This window comes from Macrosteles quadrilineatus, unplaced genomic scaffold (genome assembly GCF_028750875.1).
Source record: "Macrosteles quadrilineatus isolate MER2022 unplaced genomic scaffold, UCM_ALF_1.0 Scaffold_2__2_contigs__length_208266976, whole genome shotgun sequence".
Taxonomy (NCBI): domain Eukaryota; kingdom Metazoa; phylum Arthropoda; class Insecta; order Hemiptera; family Cicadellidae; genus Macrosteles; species Macrosteles quadrilineatus.
Genome location: NW_026542595.1, coordinates 41,544,217 through 41,567,033, shown reverse-complemented (window position 1 = coordinate 41,567,033; position 22,817 = coordinate 41,544,217).

Genomic DNA, 22,817 nt, shown 5'->3' with positions numbered 1-22,817 from the left:
ATGTCAATCACCAATCACTGAGATAGGGACGCCTCCTATGTGTGTATTTTAACCAAATTTTTTTTATTAAATTTTTTATTAGTTTTCAACAGGGGATATGAACCAGCATGTCAAAATACAGAACGACATCCTCGTCCAGTTGAAATCTCTTAGTGGAGCCAGAAATGTCCTTCACCAACTGCAGATCACTATGGAAGACGTTGTCTCCCAACTTCAGACGGTCGTGCAAAGGCTAGATCAGGTGTCAAGAAGCCAGGTGCCTCGTCGTCCAGAAGATGGGCGAAGACAGCCACAGTGGAGGCCGAGTCAGCCAGCCTTGCTGACTCGTTCAAAAATCTTCCCATGAGTGAGCTGGATGTGTTCAACAATTTTGAAGAAGAACTCAACGACTGCAACATAGCAAAACTGTTGATAGGTGTTCAGAATAGATCTAATGACACTAAAACTATATTATAACCATGGGATGTTCACGCTTAGGCTACCTATTAATCGATTGTCCATCACCCTTCAAAGTATTACACTATGTTAAAAACCACAAAAAACTTCCATTACATAATAAATAAAATAGCTGAAGAACGAAGACACTACAGCGTATAGAAATATTTTAAGACTTACAAGTGTTCAGTTTGATGACCTACTTGTAATGGTAGACATAAATTTGTCAAAGCAGAACACGACCATGAGGATGTCAATCCCAGTAACAACAAAATTAGAAATAACATTACGCAATTTAGCGACTGGTGATTCTTTTAAATCTTTATCAGCTTTGAATTGTCACTTTAGATTTGAACCAGAGTTTAGTGTAATATTACCCACAATGCACTTCCATTACGCTTACATTGGCTTGAAATTACAGCTTTTAAGTATCACGTTGGATTCGAATTGGAGTCGAGTGTAAGTTACCCATGAAGGTGATGAAATTATCAACGTGTGTTCTAATAGGCTGGTAGATTAGAGTCACATGGTACCCCCCAAGAAGCCAGTATCCGTCTCTTAAAAAGTTCCTGAAGAACAACGCAACACCAGGAAGTTCATGGGCAAAATATCCAGTGTCAATAATGTCATACTGTGTGTGTGTGAATTTAAAATGTGTGAATTTAAAATTCCTATGTTATTTTATGATGAGTAAATTAACTTTACTATTGTATGAAAGGTAAAGCAAGGCAAAAGTCTGATGTAGATCTGCAACGTATTCCGCTTGGGAACTATAATATTTATTTATCCTAAGAGCCAGCTTTCATTGGCATATTGGTGTTTCAGATACTTTTGAGAAAGCTGAAGAAAAACTGAGGAAGGCGTGCGAAACCTCCGATTTGGAGAGTTCAGATGAAGAGGAGGCAAGAAGATACATCAGAAAGAGGAAAAATCTCTCTAAAGACTTCGATTTTCTGTTCGGCTCTTCAGGAGAAGAAGATGGTCCTCCAGCGAAAAAGATTTTAACACACATTGCCCTCTTGACAGCCCACCCTATCCATCCCTTTCTTCATTCTCTTCCTCGGCCCTCTTAAACCCAGTGACATCCTATCCCCCAATATCCCATCTTCTCCCGCCCTAGTACCTAGTAATTCTAAACCAACAACCCCAGCAACCCCTACTACCTCTTTTTCCTCCATAAATAAAGACCGAATACAGACCCCAGTTCATGGTAGGTTCTTGTTTAACTTTTGTTCAAGTTATGATTTAGTGAACTTAGTACTAGGTTGTCCTTGACATTTGAAATCTTTTAAGAGCTACCGATCATGTTAAATCATTTAACATTTTCACAATGTAGTGCCTCTGATTGGGTACATTACAAAAGCACAAAAGATGGTTTTTGTGTGTTAGAGTTCTTTCTGTACTACAAAGAAGCACTAGTTGCACTAAAGTTCACTGGGTTTTAGAAGTACTCTTTTGACTGTTACTGTTTATGTTTTTGTTGTTTATATCTTTAATTACAGGTTGCAGTTAGGTCGATTTCGAGCATCAGGTTATTTAGTTTAAAGTAACTCAGTTTTTAAATTTGAACATTGGCCATCTAAAAAATGACGACGTAAATGTAAACAAAAAAAAGAATCATAGCATATGTTTAAAATCAAGGCAATGGTATGACCTAAACACAGTACTAAGTATAAACATTCGGATGATGAGCACTGATCAAATAATACAGCGAAAGTATTAAATGCCGTTTGGTAACTACCACTGATCGAATAAGTTAAGTATTTCACAGATTTTATTTCCATAATCTGAAATAGGTTTTAACAAATAATATTTATCTTGTGTGAGTGATAATTAAAACAGCTACATGAATCATCAATTTTAAATGGAGTGGAGTGGATCAATTAGAGTGGAGTGGAGTGAGATAAAGTTGCATGACGTGTCCGATTTCGGTTGCCAGTATTTTTAATATTTTAGTGGGTTTATTCCAATTTTTGCACAAATAAGTTGCTGGATATGGTATTATAAAGCAAGAAGATCATTTTTGGAAACATTCAGATCATTTCGAAGTGGGTGAGTGGCAAATATCTATGCTGGAAGTGTGCACGAGAGAGCTATGGATGAAACTAGCGCACCATGTGCTGTTTGTGACGTCACGATTCCTAGTGATGGCGAGGGACTGTATTGTGATGGATTTTGTCACTCATGGTACCATCCCAGTTGTATGAATGGAAATAAAGACTCATATAAATGGATCAACAAGATGTCCAAAAATGTTAAATGGTTCTGTGATAAATGCTACATTCAAGTAGATAGGCTAATTAAGGGCACGAATAACATTGACGATTACATATCTTTGCATGAATCTTTTAATAAGTTATTGATTTTGGTTACTAGTATTGCTAGCAATAATGAAAAAACAGACATTCGACTAGATGAAGTCGAGAAATCTATTAAGACTATGACAAATCAAGCTGCTGCTAGCAGCCAAAGTAATAGTAATAGTAAGCAGACGACGCATGACGCTACTACTTGGAGTAAAATTGTAAAGGGGAACAAAGGAAATGGTTCAAAGGCAGAGGGGGACAGAGTGAAACGGAATGATGAATCTGCACAAAAATTGGACAGGCAGAGACAGGAAAATCAAAGTGGTAGTGGAAGTGAAGAGGAAGAGTTTGACAACGGCTTAAACCTAAGCAAAGCAAATGACGAATCTGGAAAGATGATGAAAAATGGAGAGTATGTTTCAAGTGAAATAAGAAGTGTTTCAGACGATGATCAAACTGTGATTGAAAATGAAAACTGGACGGAATATAGAAACAGACGACATAGGAGGCCTAATTACAACAATCATGGGAAGGACCAATCCACGTATAGGCCTAGTAATGGTGACGGTCATTCAAGTAGGCCTAGGCCTAGGCTGGATCACGTACAGAAAACTAGAAGCAACAAAGCCATTTATGGAAAAGCTAAAATTAGTGATGGGTTGGAAGTGGCCGAGAAATACTTATGGCTCTTTATATCAAGATTGAAGGCCACTGTAGATGTGGAATCTGTGAGCCTACATGCAAAAAGTGTGTGTAATGGTGAAGTTGAGGTCATCTGTGAGAAGCTGCCGACTAAGTACAATAGCTATTCATCATTTAAGGTAGGCTGTAAATCTAGTTATATTAATAAGCTACTTGATGCAGAAGTATGGCCAGAGGGGGTGATTGTCTGTCAGTATGTGCCAGCAAGAGGAAGTAGACAGTCTGACCTGGGTAGACCTAGGCCTAGGATTGGGAACTCTCAGCACTCAGAAAAAAACATGCCCTAGACTCTAACAAGTATATGGCGTTAGAGTCTAATGTAAATAGTTTAATTAAGGACTGTAATAAATGTAGGTTAAGTTTTTTAAATATTAGATCAGTAAATAAAAAAATGGATGAACTGGAGGTAGAATTAGAACAATTGTCACCGGAAATCGTTGCTTTTGCAGAAACATGGCTGAATCCTACAAAAAATCAACATTTTAAAATAGCTGGATACAAAGTAATCAACAACTCGTTCAGAACAAAATCGACTGGAGGAGGTGTTGCCATAATGATTAAAAATAATATAAGTTTTAAAGCTAAGCCTCTGGCTTTTGAAAACTCGATGGCCGAGGGAGTATTTGAGTCCAGTGCATGTGTTTTATCCCTAAATAACAATATTAGTTTTATGTTGTTGGTTGTGTATCGACCGCCATACGATAATAATTTTAATAAATTTATTGAATATCTAGAAAATGCATTGAACAAACTAACAGATTTCAACCTGCCCATAATTTTTTGTGGGGATATAAATATTGATGGGAAAACTGACTCACTTCAAAAACTTTATTTGTTTGATGTTCTCAGCTCACATAAATTAATAAATGTAGTTACCGATGACACAAGGGTGACTGACACCACTGCCAAACAAATTGACTATATTGCAGTCAACGAGGACATAAAGTTCACAGACCACGGAGTAATGGCAACACCTATGTCTGATCACCGGTGGCTTTTTGTAGATTTGACCTTAGATATTAAGAAGAATGTTAACTTAAAAATAGAAAAGCATAAATTTAACAAATCAAATATGAAGGAGTTTATTTTTAGATTGAACCAAGAAGAATGGATCAAGGAAAATGATGATAGGCCTAATAATTGTGACTTAGCTTTTAAGGATTTTTACGATAGTTTTATGTACTGCTTTATGGTTAGCTTCCCCTAAAAGGTAGTTAGGTTAAAAAATGAAAAGGACACAGCTAGGATAGATGATGAAGTGGTTGATTCCCGAGAGAATCTTGTAAATATTTATTGGCAAAGTAGGATAACACAGGATACTACAGTAAAAATGGAATATAGTAAAGCTAAGAAATTGCACACTCAACTTGTAGCAAATAGCAAGAAAAAGTTTTTAATAATAAAATAATTAATTAATCCAATGTGAGTAAAGAATCCTGGAAAATTGTGCATAGCCTAACAAAAGAAGTTGTAACTCATGATAACCTAACAATTAAATCCAATAACTTAGTTCAAGAAAACCCTATTGTGGTAGCTAACCTGTTTAATAATTATTTTTACGAAGAAGTAGACAAATTGGTTGGAGCCAATTCAGGTGGGCCTATATCCTCGGACCTTCCAAACTTCAATTTGGTAGATTTACCCAATCATGAAATATTAGAACTAAAACATACAAATGAAAAAGAAATAGTGGAAATTGTACAAAAAGTATGTCGTAAATCTAGTTCAGGTGTGGATGGGGTTCCGTGCAAGGTACTGTTGGCTTGCGTTGATGTAATCGCAAAACCATTATCTGTGATCATTAATAAGTCTTTTGACGAAGGAAAATTTCCAGACATAATCAAAACTTCAAAAATCGTTCCTATACACAAGAAGAATAGTAAAGAGGAGGTAAGCAATTATAGGCCAGTGGCCATACAGTCAGTTTTTTCAAAAATTTTTGAAGTGGCATATTTAAATAGATTAATACCATACTTGGAAAAAAAATGACATTTTAAATTCTAATCAATATGGATTCCGTAAAAATAAGTCAACAATTGATGCTGTGTTCTCGCTGATTAACCATGTACATGAAAAGGTAGATTGCTCGGAAGAAGTACTTGGACTATTTTATGATATGACTAAGGCTTTTGATTGCCTAAATCACTCGATCCTAAGATTAAAACTACAAAAATTGGGTATAGTAAATGCACCTTTAAATTGGATTATGTCATTTCTTGGAAATAGATCTCAGTTAGTAGCCGTAAATAACTTAGGTGCTGATAATGTCATAAGGCAATACAGATCAAAAATTCAGAATAACATCAACACTGGAGTCCCGCAGGGCTCAAATATGGGACCTGTGCTGTATTTGCTATATGTCAATGATTTACAAGAGACAATAGAAGAGGGAGCTCTTTGGCTTTTTGCGGATGATGTTTGCCATATAGTTAATAATAAAAACTCTGAGGAAACAATACGCAAGTCCCAGATAGGCGTTCATCAGATGGAAGAATGGTGCAACGACAACAAATTAGTACTAAATGAAAACAAAACATCAGTTTTAAATTTTTTCAACACAAAGGCACTTGACCATAGCCCTCTCTTAAAATTAAAAAATCAAAACTTAAAAATAAATGATAACGTAAACTATCTTGGAATCAAAATAAGCAATAACCTTAGATGGAATATCCACATTGATCATATAACCTCAAGACTTGTGGTAGTATGTTGTCTTATGCGCAGACTACAAAACATAGTGGATCATCATATCCTGATGAAAGTTTATTATGGCTGCTTTCATAGCGTATTGAGTTATGGCATCGTACTTTGGGGCAACAGCAGTGAAGCAAACAGAGTCTTTCTACTACAGGAGAGAATTATTAGAATAATTTGTAAAACCCATTTTTTAGAACATTGCAGACCACTTTTTATTAATCTTAAAGTTCCCACCCTTACCTCCGTTTATATATTGGAATCAGCTATGATGATATGGAAATTTCCGGATGTCTTCAAACGCAACCACGAAGTACATAATTACAACACCAGGCAACAAAACCATATACACCTGAATTGTCACCGAACATCATTAGTGACAGCTGGACCACATCACACTGCAAGTAAGATATATAATAAATTGCCGGAAGAAATAAGAAGCTGCCAAGACAAAAATTTATTCAAGAAAAACCTCAAAAATTATTTAATAGAAAAGGCCTATTACAAGCTGGAAGAATTTTTGGAAGATTAAGAGAAGATAGGCCCTACCTGAAAATTAAACAACTTTGACGACCACGGCTGGAAAGCTACTAGTGGGATCAACACAAGTATACAAGTATACAAGTAAGTAAGTAAAAAACTAGGTATTATCAAATTATTATTCTTTCTCCTATTTAGAATAGGCTATTATGAAGATGCGGTCTTCAACCTTTCAACAGTCCTTTCAACAGTGCAAGTAAACCTTTTATCCTATAGTGAGATTTAATGTGGAAACGTTAATGCCGACTAAACATAACAAATGTTTGATAGCAAAGATATAATATTGATCTTTTGTAAATGAGAGTTTAACTAACACTTTTAATAAGAAGTTTTATTTTCTAATAAAGCGTAATGTTACATTATTGATTATGTAAGGCGGCTATTATCAACAAAACATGCGGTCTACCACTGAGTTTAAACAACGTATTCTTATTTCCCATCCTATTGTAAAATTTGAAATATTTTTGATGTTTATATTATAGAATAACCAACACAAGGAGAATATTTTATCTATGATAGTATCGTGTTGGCAACATTGATCGTTGTTCTGTTTGGATGGGTTTAGATGTTGGTTTAGATGTTGGATGTTGGCAACCAAACGAGGTGTATACAGTAAAAGGTGTATCTTAGTTGGCAACGCTTGGGGTATAAAATTGTCCAACTAAGTAAGCCGAAAGTATAAGTCAAATGTAAAAAAAGCATATAAGGTATGGTGAAAATGATTCGTGAAATTCTCTCGAGCAGGCAAGTCTTTATAAATTACGTCTGCTAATCATATGGATCCATACAGGATTATTTCCGCCTGATATGCCAAATCTGGTCAAGATGGGAAGATGTCGATTGGTCGTTTTCAACCAGATGACATTACCAAGCAAACATATAACAATTACCGATACAAAGGATATGTATGTTATGTCCACATCTTTACAAACAAAACTTGTTATAGGTGATGTTGATAGTTCTGTAAAAAAGATAAATAAAATTCATGAAATCATTGTTTTATATTTATAAACATGGTTTGAATTTATTGCTCTAATAAAAAAAAAAACTTGAAACGTGATCGCTCCGCTCAACTTGCTTTCACTGCTATGAAAGCAATCCTAGTAATTTTATTGTAAGCATATAAATATGACGACTACACCGATGTCTAATTCTGTTTAACAATAAACAATGTTTTCATAAATTACTGTAAAATCATAGTGAAGAATGATTTATAATCATTTGACAAAAATGCACCTTTGACCTGAACAATACACAGTTCTATCAGAAGACTCAAGCCTGCCTCATATGTCTTTGATAGGGAGTAATTCGTCAAGGGTAAAATAGCTGCCTCTCGTACTGACCGTTTTCTGAGAAAATCCACTGCTGAACATTTGAGAAATTTTTCAGCTTCTGTGTGGCCCAAATGTATTGTCATGTGATGTCCATCCCGAGCCAAGACCAGCAGCTTGAACTTGAACGTCAAAATGCCTTTTAACACCTGTTCTAAAGCAATCAGGACAAGAAGGCACATTGAAGCTGCCTTATTTGCTACAATGTATTGCAGAATACAAAGTAAACCTCTTACAACAGTCGCTGCAATGACCACTGATCATATCTATAGAACATTTTGGTAAGTTAGATTTAACTTCGAGCAACAAAGCTTGGATCCTATACTTATTTGAATATGAGAGATTGGTCTTATTAGTCCTGGGAAGAGAAACAAATTCGTAAACAGCTTCATCTTCCTTGGTAAGATCCTCTTGAGGGCTAACCAAAGAGAGCCCGTCAAACCAGCTTTCAACCTTGTTATTATAATCATTAGCCATTATGCTGAGTGTAGATTGACATGCTGATTCTGTTTAGCTACTATTTTAGCCCAAACAAATAGCAGAAATAGCAAATAGTAGTCTTCTACTGTTTTCACTTTGTCAGTAACTATTTTAACTGTGTATTCTGCAATACATTGTAGCAAGTAAGGCAGCTTCAATGTGCCTACAAGTGCATGATGCTGGTCTTGGCTCGGGATGGACATCACATGACAATACATTTGTGCCACACAGAAGCTGAAAAATTCCTCAGATGTTCAGCAGTGGATTTTCTCAGAAAACAGTCAGTATGGGAGGCAGCTATTTTACCCTTGACGAATTACTCCCTATCAAAGACATATGAGGCAGGCTTGAGTCTTCTGATAGAACTGTGTATTGTTCAGGTCAAAGGTGCATTTTTGTCAAATGATTGTAAATCATTCTTCACTATGATTTTACAGTAATTTATGAAAACATTGTTTATTGTTAAACAGAATTAGACATCGGTGTAGTCGTCATATTTATATGCTTACAATAAAATTACTAGGATTGCTTTCATAGCAGTGAAAGCATGTTGAGCGGAGCGATCACGTTTCAAGTTTTTTTTTATTAGAGCAATAAATTAAAACAATGTTTATAAATATAACACAATGATTTCATAAATTTTATTTATCTTTTTTACAGAACTATCAACATTGCCTATTATAACAAGTTTCATTTGTAAAGATATGGACATTACATACATATCCTTTGTATCAGTATTTTTCATATGTTTGCTTGGTAATGCCATCCGTTTGAACCCGACCAATCGACATTTTCCCTTCTTGACCAGATTTTAAACCCACTATCCTACGCCTAGAAAATAGATAAAATAAATATATTTACAGCTAAGCCCAAATACATTAACAACTTTTAAAATTTACTACAGAGGTATTTTAGTAAAGCAAAAACATAAATATGATAAAGAAAACAAAGTTTTTCAACACTTTGATATGCAATTTTAGTAGTAATTCTTATTTTGGGCAAATTGATGCCGTGGAATACTCAAATAAAGCACAACCTTGGAGTCCAAAATCAACCCAGGACTGATATTTTCAGTAATGGTAATAAGTTAGAGATTATCCTATTAGATTTAACGACGTTAATGTAAAATTGATTTAGTTTCAGAAATATTCGCTCCCATAACGTGCCACACCGGTTTGGTGACCATAAATGTATTGTTTTATTAATATTTTTAACCATTCAGTTTTGTGAAAAAAATATTTTAAACTGATTTCAACTTGCTTTAAACCTTGCAAGTAATTTGTTGTGAAGATCAACTATAATGAGCTTTAAATTAACATTGTATTACCAACATAGCACTTAAATAACTAAATCTGGGTCTTTAGAAGCCTATATCACATTATTAGACGCCGTTCAAAATTTCTTTATGTAAAACATTTGCAAGTAATATTTCAGTGGTCATGAATTATGTCACAAGATTAAATCTCGTTTTGATCCCAATGAAGAATGTCACTCACAAGCTCTGGTTTTGTGAAAAACTTTATTTCTACTTTCATAAAGCATACTTTTAATTGTGTGAACTCTAACGTTTTTATTACGCCTTAAAACCGCTTTGTATCGCTTATCACTCAAAGATACATATGTACTGATGTATATTTAATTGATACAATAATATAGCGTTAGTATTATAAATTAATCTTAATTATTATTAGTGTTGTTAATTTGTGTTAGAAAACCAAGTATTCTAACATACAAGAAAGCAGCTGTAAGCTTAGAAGATTGGGTTTACACTATTTTATCGACCACCTTTTTTACTTTTTCTTGTTAAATTAAAATAGGGGAATGAGGATACGTTACATCGTAATATGTATAGTATGCATTTGCCAATAATCTCCGGATAGTTATAACCATTGAAATTTAAAAAAAATGGAAAAAAAACAGATTTAAAAAGAAATATTTTAATTTAAAGTAATCTTTTTCTGCAGCTCAAGGCAAAATTTAATGTTACCATTTACTTTATAGAAAATGTTAAGCCACGCCAACACCGAACACGATTTTGAGAATCATCAAAGTCCCTGAACGACGTACATTAACGCACATAGCGTTGTTATCTCGAGATGTAGGCGTAAGAGCGGTGCTTAGGCTCAAACACAAAACACTATTGTGCTTCGACGCGTATCAAAATCGTCAATCAGATTCTGAGAAAAGCTTTCACATTAACTTGTTTGACGGATTACTCATAGCAAGAAATGTTTTCAAAATTTTATAGAAATCCATACAAATCTGGACATTGGTGTTAATATCCCCCTCCCCTTATGTGTAAAGAGAAAGTATTGTTGTCTTAGCCAAAACTCTTTGCTTTTAGTTTTGAATCGTAAATGCAATTTTGTATCCCCCTGAAATTATAAAGTTAAACTAACGTTTCTCAAAATAATATGCACACACTGCTGATTTGCTGTTTGATCGATGGTGAAGTTATTTTTTTACTTAAACAGTAAATTTAATCTGTACTTTTATGTATTAATTGTAATGTTATCTTGAATCTATATAATTAATACGCTACATGAAACTTTGTCGGTTAAACTCCTCCGTCATTTCATAACCAATTTTATCCACTGACGTCTCATTGGAAAGAGTGTGTCGCGAAGATTTGCAAACTGACCTAACATTTTTGAAAAATAGCTCTGCCCCAGTGGCTGTTAAAGTTCCTATGTTATCCTTATGAAGAACATAATTGTTTACACTTTGATCAGCTGTAAAATGTAATTGCTGTTATTTATTTTTCAATTCAATAAAACGCATTGGGTACATTTACTGATTTTGTTGAATTAAATATTTTATATTTTAATTAACATTCGTACATATTGCAACGTAAAAAATCGATGAAGCCTGGACAATTTTATATATGTTACCAAATAAGAAAAATGAATTGACATAGAACGCCCCCAAGTAGAAGAAATAGAAATTTTAAAAGAATTACCATCGTTATCAACCTATATAATGAAGAACACCTACAGCTACAATATGAAGATTCCCACAAACAATGAACAAGGATGTTAGCCGAAGTGCTACTATTTTGTAGGGAACATGGACTTAACTTTATGATGATTGGTAAGTCTGAATTAAACTGGTACAGCAAGGACATTAATCATTAAATACTATAAGTTTTCATAAAAGTCAAGTGATTTTAAAAGAATGTGACACAACAACATCCAAGAAACCTTAATAAAACTTTCATTGAAGGATTTGTATTATTACAATTTAAGGGAAACAAAAAACCATTTGAACAGCATTAGGCCTTTCAATTCTGCAGTTTTGCAGGTTAATATAATTTACGATATAACAGTAACTAGCCAAATAAATGCCAATTGATACAAATAAAATTGCGACAGAAAGGTTATGCAGAAAATCAGGTAGTTTCTGGGTAGTTCTTAGTCATGTAAACAAAATGTTACCGCTATAAAAAATTGACCGAAATTTTTAAACGTACTGGCGACAATGGGTAGTACCATGCTGACTACATTATCATTAACGAAGATCAACACGGACAACCTAATATGGCTATAAGTGGGATACGTTTAAAAAACCAGATCAGCATTTGAGAAATGATCAAATATTTAAAGAAATTTTGATTATATGGAACTGTTAGGTACGTAATCTAAGAGTTGAGTCTTTTAAGCTCATCGGAAATTATGATGATTTTTTTTTTTTTTTAAATAACTAATTTACTTCTTTGCAATTGCTCGATTTCGAGCAACGTGTTTACTAGTTCATATTATTTCACTAATAAAAATCTCTACACCCTAACTTACTTTTAATCATGATTTAATTTCCTAGTCATGAAGATCAATCATAGTACACCGTGTCCCAAAAAAAACTGAACAATTTTAAATTGTTATATAATACGTCCAGGCATATCTAGTCTACTTTGAAGGTGATCATATGATAACTGAGCTCATGAAGTTTTGTTCAATATCAATTGTAACTATCAGCTGATTCATTGTTGTCGCTTGAAACTTGAAATTTAAAAATATTGCCCTGTCATTAAGCAGGCACCATGAACGCACGAGAGAAAGCGCAATGCGTTGAGTGGTACATTCAAAGTAAGTCAGATATTGCAGTGCAAAGAACATTTAGAAGACGCTATATGGTCGACGTCCTCCATCACGGAACAGCATTCGAGCCTGGTATGACAAATTTATATTAACTGGAAGCTTACAACATTTAAAAGGTAAAGGTAGGCCGAAAATCCAAAATAAATTGATTGAAAACGTGCAACAATTATTTCTTCACGACCTTCGAAAGTCTATTCGCTGTGCAGCATGTGAGTTTAAATTTCAAATTTGTCAAAATTATAAGTTTATAAGACAGAAGTTTCCGATGTCCGAGAATTGAGGCAAAGAATAAATGCAGCAACATTACTGACGAAATGCGCCATAGAGTGTGGGCTGAATTGGACAGCGTATTGACTTTTTTTTTGCCAACAATGGCAACCATGTTGAAATTCACTAACACATATGATACCAAACAAAACTTAGGAATATTTGTGTCAGTTAAAATGTAATTAGGTTATCGTGTGATTGTTAATAAACATTTTATAAGTAAATAAAATTGTTCAGTTTTTTTTGGGACACGGTGTATATTCAATGATAAACTATGAAAAACATCAAATTTACCATTATATAGTTAACGTAGATATAGTTAAGGTTTTTGCCACATAACCTCAAATTGTTTGAATATTACATAAATTATGGACCGGGAAAAATAATTAATACAATATAACTAATTTTCATTGTATATACCTTGTGGCTTACTTTTTGGTGCTGAGCACTTTTCCTGATTATAGATATTCAAAATTCTAAAGCAGCTATTTATAATTTAGAACATTTAGATATTATGCTATGGTTAAAATACATGTTTAATTATTTCAAATCAATGGCTGCATGTCATGTTTATTTGAAAAAATAGGGAGCAATATTTTTTTAATAAAAAATCATAGCTTCAAATCTATGTTACGATTACAGAATTCTCGTTTGATGTAGGAGACGCTTTGCAGTAATTCGTTCGTCTTTGAACGTTTGGATCCAAAGTTTCATTCATTGATAGTATTGAATACTTTTAAGATTTTCTTTACTGTATTTTATCTGTATGTACCATAAAATACAAAATTAAGAGCAAAAAACGAAATTAATTATTATTTAATATTCTTGAAAGAATACAACTAATGAGTTTACCAAGGAACAATATTATTAAACAAAAAATTCAAGCTAACTATATCATTGTTGAGTCTCTTTAATGTTTTAGTAAAAAAAACTGCTTACAATAAACTGCGAAAATTTAAAATTCCCATTTTCCATAATAGAAATTTGAGTGTTATAATATATTACTATTTAGCATTTTGAGTAACTTGAAATAGACAGATGTTTTGTATTTATTTTTTTATTGATGTCCAAATAAAATTTAATTTTTAGCCCCATTTTATACCAAGCTAAATCTAACGTGGGAACTTCACTCTTTGGGGAAAATGTGCTTAGACCTATCCTTGATTAGACCATAACCATGTTAAAATGTTATCTATATATTAATTTGAAACTGTTTTTCTTTGTGACAGCTAATTTGAGAGAACGGCTGGGCGTAGAAACTCAGTAGGGGTGTCTAAAGAAAGGTCTTGGTCTGTAGATGAGCCATCAAACGAGAAACGTGGTAAATTCCCACGAGGCTCTGCCCCAGTGGCTTTTAAATTCCCATCCCATGTTATTCTTATGGAGGAAAACCGGGGTTTTTGTCACAGCTAATTTGAGAGAACGGCTGAGTGTAGTAACTTGGTAGGGGTGACTAAAGAAAGGTATTGGTCTGTATGTGAGCCCTCAAAAGAGAAACGAGGTAAATTTCCTTGGGGCTCTGCCCCAGAGGCCTTTAAAGTTTACTCAGCAGTTTTGTTTACATTATGACCATATAGATAATTACACTACTTTTAATGAACCAGCTGTTAATATTAAAATTGTATTCAAAGGTATACTGAAACTGTCAAAATTAAATGTGTACATTATTATTTATGATTTTAAATAGATTCTCCACCGCATGGCAAGTTTTTCATAGTTTCAACAAAATAATGAATATATGATACGTTTTAAATGTTTTGTTCAAAAATCTATGCTTTATTGCTCTAAGAAAATTTTAAATTATGAAATAAGTGTGACATATCAATTTCAAAGGAACATATAACTATTTCTTATCGGGTTAGCTTATATATTGTAATGTTGGCACTTCTTTTTTTCCTACTTTCAATCACCATTTATTTTTAAATTCAAGAAAGAACACCTGAGATTCATTTATTGGTAAAAAAGTTTTTGATAATCGGGTTGAAAATTGTGTCATAGGTGAGTACTTTGAGGATGAGAGCTGTGTTCAAGTTTTGGAATAGACTAACTACGGAGTCTATGGTTTTGGTAAAGAAGGTGAACTAATGTCAAATCAGGTATTTAAAAAAAAATGTGTACACAGTTTTTACTTTGATGTACACATGTATCTAGGTCGAACAACGCATCTAAACCTCACTACATACAAAACATTCGGAAACACAACAGTGTCATCACATCTCATCGCATTTTCATAATTTGTTACCAAGGCTGGACTAGGTTATGGATTTGGTTCCGCAAATGTTCAAGATTTGTGATAAAATTTCCTACAATTATGGTTCATTCCAATCCACGAAATACATGCACAGCTTTATGTGATCTATATGGCCAAGGCAAAACTACCCCATAAGTTAATGAATTATCAAGTAAGAACAGGATGATTAAATACATGGGTCGATGTGGCAAGAGAAGGAATTAAAATTGCTGACATCGAAGTATGAATGTTACTGCTTTCTGGAGAATCAAATATTTTTATCAAACAAAAAAAAAACTTATGTAATATGCTGATAGAATTTTGTATTTTTATGACCAAAGATGAATATTACTTATAAATCCGGATACAATCTGAATGATTTTCCTAAAGCAGATGGAATTGGTGGTTAGTAATAAATATTGACTCTTTCCGTAACATGGTAGACTAATTATATGAACTCATTCTCCCATATAGTGAAAGTGGCTTTGGTATGAAAGAAACTCATGAACAAACAATTATAAGACTCCTAAAAACCTTTTGGGCAACCTAAAGCCGATAAAAAGGTAGGAAATATTGTGGTAAACGAATTCATCAATCACGTTTTTAGGGACCACAATCGTCATACTTATTATTGCTTATCTTCTCTTCATTTAACTAAGATTTTAACGACTTCACTCTATCCATCGCAGTTAGCTGAATTTACATAAAACCTCAAGATTAACCGTCGATTTCGACGGGGTTCCACTAGTACTCATTAATGTGGCTTTACATTAATATTGTTTAAAGTATATGATTATATTCAAGAAAACGTGTTGAAATCTTCAATAACCGAAGAAATGTTGAGATAAATAAACACTTGAATATTTTGTAAAAACCTAAACTACCTGTATATATAAATATATTGAAAATATCCCACTAATATTTTATTTGGAGCTTCGGTTATGGATCCTGTATTGCTTAGAATGTTTAATATTACTTAAAAATGAATAAGTAGAATGATGCTAAGGCTACAAACTAATACTTAAACTAAATTGAACCGTTCCATGATTCTCCATGAATCAGCTGAGTTAGAGTTTGGCCGGTAATTAGTTTCTATCAACTCCCACCACTTAGGGGAAACATTGAAAGCTAGGCTGTGTAGGACGGCTATAAACAGTTGGAAACTTAGTTTCAGCATAACAATGTATTGAGCATGTTCTTGCCTTTGAATGTTTTACAAACAAATTTTAAACAAATTATAAAACCTCAACATCTTAATGCATGGGAATCTTATTTTATAGAAAATACCCCCGCCGCAGCAAACCTACAGACTAAGCGAATTTCCATTTGACTGATTGGATTTACACTGAAATGTCTACTTAAAAATAAAACATTTATTCCCTATTTAAATAGAATTAGTTTAACAAGTACTTAGGTTTGCTGCATCAGGGAGGGTAAAACTGTTTGTTTGTTTTTTTTTTTTTTTTTGTAAAATGTTAATAGTTAGTAGGGAATAAAAACATTTTCCAAATTTGATCAAAATATGTTCATAAACAAGCAAACTACAACAGTTTACTTATTCTCCATAAGAATAACATGGGAATTTTAAATTTACAATTTTTTTGGAATTTTCTCCGTAACCATAAGGCACATAGTAACGCTTCAATATACTAAATTATTTGTTTTTTTAAGCTCTACAAAATGGTTTGGAAAGAAATTGCAAAATTTTATGTTTTTTGGGTCAAAAATGGGAAAACCCCATTTTTACCCCATAAAACCCCCCGTAAACCCCCGTTCCCATGGTCCGATCACGCTGGATTGCGAACTCGTTCGAATAAATGTAGGTTTACACGTTTGTACCAAATTTCATCAAAATCGGATCATTTTTGCTCGAGTTATCGTGCTAACGGACACATATATATATATATATATATATATATATATATATATATATCAACATTCAAGGAGAAGGAGGAGGAGAAAGAGAGCACGGAAAATTTGTGAATTTTCAAACTAGTTTTTCTTGGCTCAAACACAACCGTTTGTTAAATTCTTTTTTTTTTTTTGAGAATGAGTGCCCCTATCCAGTAGATGAATAATTATTTTAATAGCTTTTGTTACTTCAGAGCTATAGACGAGTAAAAAAGCCACTTTGTCACGTCACGTGTATATACACTGCAGCAGCTGTGTACCACTGGGGTACTTGGCGGGGCGGAACGCTGCCGCGTTCCTTAATAAAAATATACAAATATATATATATATATATATGAATTTTAACGGATGGTGTTTTTGGCCTCTAGGGACCTCAAAACGAAAAAAAAATAGGTCCCGCGTCCAGGTCTTACCATGAGTACTACGGTAATAGCTTATTCCCTATATGGGATACATTGGCGTGTCTCTTATTATGTGTTGCTTTGCTAATGAAATGTGTTCCGGGGCAAAGGAAAATCCAAGTTTGAATAAGTGTTTTTGACACACTTCATGCAACACTTTGAACACGTATATAGGGATTTGCCTTGCACAAAGCATCAACCTCAACTACACGTCACCATTTTCCTTGTATTTTAAAAAGTGGTCTTAGGACGTGTTGGTATAAGTCACATTAGCAAATGCTATCAATCAATTCATCATACGGTATTCATAATAAAAATTTTAATGTTTGTTTTCCTTCTCCTACACCTGATTGGAGTAAATTTCATATTAAATGTTTTGGCACATTCTGCTGTGGAATATAACTCCGACTAGTATGGAAATCTATCAAAGGAGACAGTCACAAATAGTATGTTTTGAAACGCTTCAGTCTGTTTATTTTTCCTACTGGGAATAGAAAGGCCTTACTCCAACATCATCTGATAAATCCTCTTAAACTGCCTTTCTTTTAAAGGATGAGCCGACTTTTCCTCTTGTATAGTCTGCCTGGATTTCCAACACGGAATTAGTTTCGTTCCAAGCTTAAATAAAATAAATAATTTTGAGATAAAACCTAATTTAAAAAAAATTACCTAATTAAAAAACCGGCGTTTGTTCGGAAAATCTGTGTTTAATATAGATGTAGCTAAGACATAAAACGGTTCAAAGCTACGTATAACCATGTATAACTTTGTCTTTTAAGTACTCCTCATTATCTATTTTATAGCTTAATACTATTTCTAATATAAAGTTGTCAGAACGCCCTCATCATTTATTTGCAAAATATGTAGTAAAAAACTAGTTAAGTCACCCAGAAATTGATGATCTTGAATTAGTAAAACATACTTCATAGAAAAACATAATCCTATCAACTCAAATGCCATTGTTCTATCCATTTTTAAATATTAATCAAATTAAATTAATTTAATATAAATTAATTAACGTTGAATTAAAAATAAATGTAAGGGCGCCATTATTTAACATAAGAACTCTTTGAAAGAATCTGCCTTTTTATATTTTTCTTCATTAAATGATGTCAAATATACATTTTTATGATTTTCACATTAACAAATAATTGTAATTATAATTTATTATCTATTGCAAGTGAAAATGTTTATTTCCATGCAAAACACACCTACATGCCTGACCTTTTATATGTTTAAAAGGGGTGCCAATATTTCACATATGAGAAAATTAACACACTAATAACATCAGTAGTCAACTGATAGGAAGAGATTTTATTAAAATATTGTATTTTATAGCACCGATTTGAATTTTAAATTAGTTGATTTTGCTGCCTACAAAATTATAAATTATTGAAGAAGAAAAATAGATTGATTGAAACTGTTCGATCTGGTCAACAGGTAAAAACACTAGAGCAAAATGAAATATATCAGAGTTGTCAATTACAGACTTTCCAAATCTAACGTCTAAGAATGAAAACATTAAGTCAGTAATACACAAAATTGTACGGATGGTATTTAGACTTGAGAAAAAACGTTACTTTAAGTTTGTCGTGTATTTATGAAATATGTACATTTCTAATTAAATTTGGTTATACCTTTCAAGTTTTTGTGTACAAATATATTGCATATTTAAAATTACATTATCCATATTATTTATAAAAACAAAAGTTTTTTTAATGATTTTTTTTAGTTTTAGGTTTAGGAAGGATCTAAAAATATAACATTTACCCCACAGTTAAGCAATGTTAAAAGTAATTTAACTGTAACAAATATGTAGAATACATTTCCATAAAGAATTGATTCTTTAATATTACCACCAATGCATCTAAACGTACCTGGATTGTTAAGATTCCAATCTAATCGGATGGTGTACCACAGCCGATCTACTATAACAGTTAAGTGTTGCGGATGATATTTTCATTGAGCTTTGCTTTTGTTATGGTTTTAAAATCTGAACGGTATCAATGCAGTTTATAATATGTGATCTTCAGGATAACTGTTTTTAAGCCGAATGAAAGGTTCGTTCTGTCCAAAAAATACACACCTTCTTCTGATTTGTTACAAGTCAAATTTTATCCTTGTCATTAAATAAATTGCTAAACATGTTTTATTTGGTAACTGTTTTCTGGCTTGTATCTAAAAAAGACTATATATAATTTTATTTTGTTCGTATTATAGTTAAGAGTATCCGTATACGACGAATAAAAACTCGAAGTACGTGTTTTCTTGTAAAGGAGAAGGGAAGAGGTCGGGGAAGTTGTTAGCAGTTAAGATATCGACTTGTCTTTTGTCTTCAAAACATGAGGACTCTCTGTAGGTTACAGTGGTCTTGATGTGATTCATACCAAGTCTGCTGCAGCTTTACACAAGATCCTTTTTTTCGAATTCTCAACACTTCTTTCATAATCTTAAACCTATCATAAGTTCGTGATGTGGAAGGTTGTTTAGTAGTAAAAGTTTTGAAAGAGTTGTTTCACATTTAAGTAGAAATAAAAATCTTCCTAGATCTTTCCAGTTTTTTTCTGGGTTGAATAAAGTGTTAATTAATGCGTTAACACTTTATTAGTTCAGGCATTTGGTATAGTTGCAGTACATATTGTAATACGTTTAAATTAAGGCTCAAGTGTGTTATTGTCAAATAAAAACGTTACAATGATACTAGTTTCGAGCACACAACCAACAAACTTTACTGTGTCTTTGTCCAAGTCATCCATCACGAGATTTACACGTCCATGTGTGACATGAGTCTCACAAGACGACCTTATCTATGTCAATCATAACTTCAGATACAACACACTTGATACAATCAATGCTAAGCTATTGTGTAACAAAAAAAATAAATAAATGTGACAAGCAACATTGTATAGGAGTAAATGTGAGAATGTTCTTTCCCATATTAATAGAAATAATACCTTTAAATACACAAAAGCTATACATCATGATATGTAATCCTCAAATAAACAAATTCATACAGTTACAAAACATCATAGTGCTGAATTGGTAGTGTTTGATCAATGCACGCATTAAAAGATTAATCATATCCAATTATACATTATCTATCAAGTAATGCACCGTTTCAGTCCTTTGATTGCAGCTAGTAATTAGTGTAATGTTGCCGTTCATAAGCCATTTAAAGCTCTGGTAATGTGTATGTTTAATTTCACAAGGAGAATTTAAAGCACATAACAGTAAAGCAAAAATTTGATTAAACAAACAGCTAGCACGATATGTCTTAACACTCTTGTGAACCTAATTATATGACAGCGTCCAGTAACGGTTACGAACTTGTCAATCAAACTGGGTAGAAGAATTGCTAGGTGACTTTTTAGGTGGATGTTAGGTAGATAAAAACGGTAATTTTGGGGTTTCTGGTCAGTGTGAATAATACATTGTCTGATTCAGCAGTATTATATGAAAAACAAGGTTTCGTCGAATGAGAGTTTTGGAGATCGTTGTTTGAAAGCTGTCCAATTTAACAAATTTTATCCTTCACTATAAAGTAGGACATATAGTAGAAGGAATGGAAGAGGTAGAAGGAATGACAACATAAAAACGCCGAATCTTTGGCCATTTTATAACCTATTTTTTCAAGCGATAGGAATATAAATATGTTAGGTTTAGTACCAGGACAGTCAGTCTGGTGTCGTGGGTTTTATCTTGTATGTAATTTTGTGGTGTGAAATATAGATTCATCCTATTAAGTGTTTTATTTAACATGGTGTGACCAATCCTCATCCTTATGATATTGATTATTTCCCATCTGTACGAGTCTGTACTGTGGTACCATGGAGCTAGTGTGCTGCTATTTTGTATGGATTTATACCAGTAGGCCTTGGGTAAAGTTTTTAAGGTATTATTTCTTTGTTTCCATGTCCCATATCCTTTTGAAATGATCTCAAATGATTTATTGGTAAAATTATGTTTTTTGTGTCATTTCCAGTTGTTATTGCTTCCTTTGCTGCGATGTCGACTTTTTCATTACCTCTTAATCCTACATGGCTGGGTACCCATTGAGGATAGACCATATTTTTGGAATCCATACGATTTTTCAAGATTGCTAAGCTCATACGGTTTGCATTATTTGATGTTCTGTTACATAGGTTTTTGATGGATAAAATTGTGGCAGGTGAATCACTACATACAGTATCAATACTTCATTGCTAGAAAATTCAGCCAGAATTTGAGTACACGTGAGTAGTGCAAACAATTCCACTGAATAAATTGATGTGTGCTTAGGTAGCTCATATCTTTTTTCTATTTTAAGTTGTGGGATGATGTATGCTGCTCCGGTTTTTTAATGGTTTTGGATCCATCAATAAATATTTTGTATGATTTCCTGTATGTTGTCTCTAATATTTCATTTGCCAACTGATGAAATAAATTGGGTTTGATTGCTTTGATAAAAAAAAAGGTTATTGCTGGCATGAATTTAAGGTGTCATTGATGTGAAACGTGTGTGTGAAATGTGGGTTAGTATTGGTGGTTTGTCCCAATCAGTGGTTCTTACTCTTTCCAGTTTATTCTCTAATAGGTTAGGTTAAAAGATTTCTATCGTTGATTTGTCTTCAATATATGGAGGGATTTTTTTTTGTGTCTCCAGTACGGGTTTATTTTTGTTAGAAGATCAAGATAAAGGATTTTGAGTCTATTTCTATTATTATGGTCGGTGAGTTTTTTAAAGACAATTCTTTCCATGACATTTTGCGTGAGTTATTTCACTTGCTGCTTCGTTCTAGGGAGGGTAGCACCTGTAGCACTTACTGCGAATGACCGGTGGCTGACAGGCCGCGACATGAAAGTTCGCCGCGGCGGGAAATTCAAACCAACTTACGCGCCAACCATTTCATTCATGGCAGTATTGGAATTGATTAAATTTGATCTGCTTATGTTTGAAATATAAATTATATTATGGTGATTTAAAAATAAGTCAGCTGTATACGTATTACTTTGCACTGTAAATATAATGTTAATGTTAATATATAATCATAATTATAATGTTAATATAATGTCTATCGCCAATCACTGAGATGCCGACGCCTCCTATGTGTGTATTTTAACCAAACATTTTTTTTAAATAAAATTGTTTATTAGTTTTCAGCAGGGGATATGAACCAGCATGTCAAAATACTGAACGACATCCTCGTCCAGTTGAAATCTCTTGGTGGAGACAGAAATGTCCTCCACCAACTGCAGATCACCATGGGAGACGTTGTCTCCCAACTTCAGACGGTCGTTCAAACGCTAGACCAGGTGTCAAGAAGCCAGGTGCCTCGTCGTCCATAAGATGGGCGAAGACAGCCACAGTGGAGGCCGAGTCAGCCAGCCTTGCTGACTCGTTCAAAAATATTCCCACGAGTGAGCTGGATGTGTTGAACAATTTTGAA